Source organism: Dendrobium catenatum, unplaced genomic scaffold (genome assembly GCF_001605985.2).
Source record: "Dendrobium catenatum unplaced genomic scaffold, ASM160598v2 fragScaff_scaffold_698, whole genome shotgun sequence".
Classification (NCBI taxonomy): Eukaryota; Viridiplantae; Streptophyta; class Magnoliopsida; order Asparagales; family Orchidaceae; genus Dendrobium; species Dendrobium catenatum.
The window spans coordinates 679,681-685,080 of NW_021319160.1; positions in this window are offsets into that span (position 1 = coordinate 679,681).

The window sequence follows — 5,400 nt, forward strand, 5'->3', positions numbered from 1 at the left end:
ATCACTACCCAGTTGCAAAATCAACTAGCCTCTACCTCAAAGCCCCTGAACATTGAATTGTTGAATTAGGCCAAACGTTTAGAAGACCAAGCAAATTCAGCTTTACTTGTTGATTCCACTTTTTCTTCATCAAATGATATAAATACTATTCCAAATCTAATTAAATTCTTAGTCCAAAGATCTGACTATTACTCACGACCTTCCCTTCTATGGCTCAAATTGGTTGCATATGTCAAGTAAATTTGATGTGCTTTCAAAGGAAGTTCTCAATGGTACTTCATCTAACCATCTTACTCAATAGTCTTCTCAACCAATTATCAACACTAGATCCAGAAGGGGATGAAAAGGCCCCAAAACAAAATTGCTGCCTTAAACATTTATGGTTTTAACAACCCAGAAAGAATTTTGTTACATACAAACTTAGCTTGTTCTTACAATTTGGGTATGATTTTTATTTTTGAAGCTACAATCTAACAATATACTATTGATGATCAACAATTTGTTGCGTCACATTCGATTTTTGATATTGAAGCATCTTGTGATAATTTTGACTTATATATTCCGGGATGTATTTGGATAAAATGGATCTCTCTACATATTAATTTCAAACTCATTTTTAACTCTAGCCTACTTATCTTAAGGGATGTTTGGTCTAGTAATTAATTATCCTTCCTCCTATCAGTGGTGTATGCGAATTGTTCTTCTGAACGTGAACTTTTATGACAATAATTAACCTCTATAGGTTGTGGTATTAATATTCCCTAGGTTGTGATGAGGGATTTTAATTGTTGTAGGTCTCCTAAAGAGAAAATCGAAGGTTGCCCTTTAACTATCAGCAAAATATGGTCTCTTAATCATATGATTTTTAACAAATGATCTTCATGATTTAGCTTCTATCGTACAGTCTTTCAGTTGGTAAAATTAGAGGACATATCAACCTACCATCATTAAATTAGATAGGGACCTAGTTAATGATTATTGGTTTAACAGTTTCCTCACCTCATATTACAAAGTTGATAGCCTATTTTGCTCTAATCACTCTTTGATCATTATTTATCCTAATTCAATTAATTATGGTAATCAAAGATTCATGTTTAAAAACTTTTGGACTAATCTCTTTGAATTTTTGGGATTACATTCTATCTGTCATTCATCTTAATCTTTAGGGATATCCCATTTTGGTTTGGTATTTGAGGCTCCATAAGATTAAGATGCTCATCAAACATAGAAATTAGGAATCCTCTCATTTTCTTGCACAAATGCTAAAGCATTACAAAGGGAACAAGATCATTGCCTACCTCTTTTTACTATCAATCCTAATAATTTGGCTTTCAATAATTCCTTAAAAAATTGCACCTTATTTCTTGGGGAAAAAATTGGTAGTTCTAAAGAGTATGGTGGCCTTGGTTTTCCCTCTCTATAGGCTTTATCTCATGCTTTTTTTGTGTTCTCTTATTTGGAGATGCCTCTCAACCAATTTCTTGGCTGGTAGATGGTTCAAACAATATTATACTTCATTTTGGAAGCCTCGCTCTGATAGAATGTTTGTTTTCTTGAAGCAATTAAGGTTTGTGGCTGCAAAGGTTAAGCATAATTTCTCTTTCACCATTTTGGTAGATTGTTCTTTATCCCTCTTGTGGGATCCTAGTATTAGGTAAAAGCTATTTTTGAATTAATTGCTCCATCTGCTCTACTTGTTCCTTTTAACTCTCCTATTTCTAGATTGGTTTGAAGCTTTCCTCCATCTTCTCCTTTTTTTGGGGCAAGTGGTGAGTAACATTCATATTTCTATTGACACTTGTAATGGGGTTTTTTGGTGTGGTATTCAAAATCTCAATTTTAAAGCTTTTGTTAGGGTGCTTCTATAAGCAGATGGACAAAGTCTATTGATTAAAATTCAGTTGGCACAAGTGATGCTCATTAAGGTTTTCTTCCTTTGCATGGCTTTTGCTTGCATTTGGCTTAAAAACTACTGAGCAATCGATAAATAGAGGAATTAATGCTGATCTTTTTTGTAGCCTTTGTCTTTCTCATTCTGAATTTGCATCTCATTTGTTTTTTTAGTGTGACAACTCTTTGGAAGTGCTTCCCCCCTTTATTCCTTGGGCTAGTTCTTTCCTACTTAGGCCTAATGCTCTCCATGTTTTTATGTCTATCAAAGAGAAAAATGGACTTCCAAAAAATGCAAAGAACTTTTATTATTTGGTTATCTCCTCACTGATTTACTTCCATTGGAGGAATGGAAGGGGTTATACTTATTTATTCAGTTTGATTCACTAGATTAAGAAGGCTTTAAGGAAAAAAAAATTTTAGATGGAAAAAATTTGACCTTGATCCCCTTATGCCGTAATAGTTTTTTGGTGAAGATTTCTTGGCTCTTGCTTTGTTTATTTGTTTCTGCTATCTCCTTTTTTCGAATGGGGATATAAGTTTATGCATCATTCAGCTCTTGTGGTTTTTTTGGCTGGACAATGATGCAATATAGTTTTTAATGGCAACCCAAGATTGTCAAATCCCTTAAGTAAAAGAAGCTAAACTCTTAAAAATCAAGACGCCTTTTAATGTAATGGTTAAAATTTTATTAAAAAAACTTCATAGTTAAGCGTGCTCATCCTAGAGCAATTCTGGGATGGGTGACCTACTGAAAAGTTATACCAATAGGATAAAACCGTGAGTCTCCTAGGCCAAAGCGGATAATATCTTGATAGTTAAAAATTTGGGTTGTTACAAAGATGGCTTGGATTAGTATTGACAACCAAGGCGCTATCTAAATTCAAATGTTAGGTTTCTTTTTTTTTTTTTTTAACTCTTTGGTGTCACTACTGGAAGGCCTACTTTGCCCCGACAACCTGATTGTCAATACTAATTTGATTATTTGGGACCTTTTTGTGAGTTGTTGAGTCGGGTGAACCTTTATGGTTCATGCCTTTTTCTTTGATATAATTTTTGCGTATTTGAGTTTTACTTCAGCCCACATATGTAATTTTTTTTTTCTTTTATTTTGAAATTGCTCTTCTTTGGGGTTTACGTTGTAATCTATCTTTTTAACAATGGAATGGGTTAAATCCAAAATTTTACAAAAAAAAAACGAATGTTTTAGAATTTTCTTAAGAAAATTTGGCAAGTGATGCAGTTAAAAGTTAAATGCTCCTCAACATTTCTATTAAAAAAATGAAAAAAAAAAAAATAAAAATAAAAGAACATTTTATATTAAAAAAATTACAAGGATATTGCCCGTGAGCGACATGTCTAGACTTAAGTTTTGGTTGGGACAAATTTCTTACTATTTTACGTTTTATATCAGAATTATAGTTTTATTCAACAACTATTTTTTTCACTATTTTTAAGAAATTTGTGTTAGGTAGGGGTGTCAATTTTTGACACGACACGAAACACGACCCGAACCCGACCCGAAAAAATCCGGGTTCAGGTCAACCCAAACCCGAAACGGGTCGGGTTCGGGTTGAAGAAATCAACCCGTTTTAAAAATCGGGTCGGGTTCGGGTTGACACGGAAACACGAAATTGACCCGAAAGTGACACGAAAAGTCATATTTGACCTGAAAATCCGAGTTTGACCCGTTTTTGACCCGAAAAAAGAAGATTGACCCGATTTTTTACCCGAAAACTAGCAATTTTGGGTCAATTCCGTGTCATTCGTGTCGGGTCGGGTTGACCCGGACCCAAATCGGGTCGGGTTCGGGTCCGGAAACCTAACCCGTTTTTAAAAACGGGTCGGGTTCGGGTTGACCCGAACAGTGCCGGATCAGTTCCGGGTTCGACCCGAACCCGACCAGTTGACCCGAATTGACACCCCTAGTGTTAGGAAACTATCTTTTACAAGCGCTTTTAAAAAGTTTTACTTTCTCCACAACAGCTTCACAACTATCTTTTTAAAAAATTGCAGTCATCCCAATTGAATTCTTAAGCTTTATTTGAAAGAAATAATGTATATTTTGAAGACAAATTGCTATTGATTTAAAAAAATTTTGCCTTTACAAAAACAAATATGCACCAAAAAAAACTAAAAGGCCTCCCTCTTCGGGACTAACCTACCCCAAATCTTCTCTTATTTCCACAACTAGCCGAACAATTAATTTTTTGCATTTTTAGTGTCCTCAAGGGTAGCTTTTCGACATTATAAACTTAATTTTAACACTTTTGGAGTTTAATGAAATATCTACATTTAATTTTGAGTAAATTTGAGAAGTTCATAGAGAAATTTTGTTCTAATTATACCGTTAAGTTTGCTTGATTCATAGTTCATATCTATGGGAGGTCCACATTGACGTCTAAAGAACAGTCATGTCTTACAATTTTTTCAAAATTGTAATTTTACGTCCAAGTTTTTTTTTTTCAAAACATGATATATATTTTTGAGCTACACGTATTTCGATGTTTGAAAATAGAGGCAAATGATACATTACTAAAACATTCATTTAATAGTTAGTAATCTAAATACAATATTTGTATTGGCAACTTTAGAAATTAAATTTTAGTTCATTTGAACTATAATATTAAGAAACTTATAGTCAAATTCAATGTCTAAAAAAGATGAACCAAACAACCCCAAAATTCATATGATCTGAATGCAAATGAGCCCAAAGCAAATAGCTAAAATGTGGTTAAAATTTTCATGATGTTAATTTAAAAATCAAACAATCTTTGAATCTTGCATACTTATAGTCAAAATGAGCATCTCGATGAGAGAAATACAATAAGTCAATATCACTCAATTCTGAGATTGTTAAGGCACATAAATGATGAAAGAATGTTCTATTATCAAAGGAACTAACACGGATCATTAGATAAATTGTTTTAAGATATTGGATAAATTTATTGAAATAACTCCCTAACAAACTATAAATAAACTCTCAATTTTTACGTGAGAGAGACGCAGGAGTTGAACGTGGACCATGAGCTAAATTTAGAGAGTTTTTAAAGATATGAAGGACTCTAGAGCTCTACTAGATGTTCGACACATATGATCACCACCATCAATCATCATTGTCCATCCATTGACATCCAATCATCACCACTCAACTGTCCTCTTCCATCCAACATCAGTTGTACACCATCGTCAAACAATCATCACCCAGCAACTATAAAATGATCTTCATCTCTTAACTGCCATCATTACCCGCTTCTATTTATCCTGTAATCTCTATTACATACATATGAGATCAAATTAGGGTTCCCGACTTTATAATCTCATAAAAATAGCATAAGATGTGCCATACTTGTGTTTTTTTTTTTTTTTTTTCCCCATGTTTTTCACTTAAATTTTTTGGCATCCCTTATGAAACTCTTTTTTATCCATGCGTGTCGAATCATCTTACAAAGCTAAAATTTTAATTTTTTTGTTCTACCATCACGAATATTCTAACACAGATCAAATAGT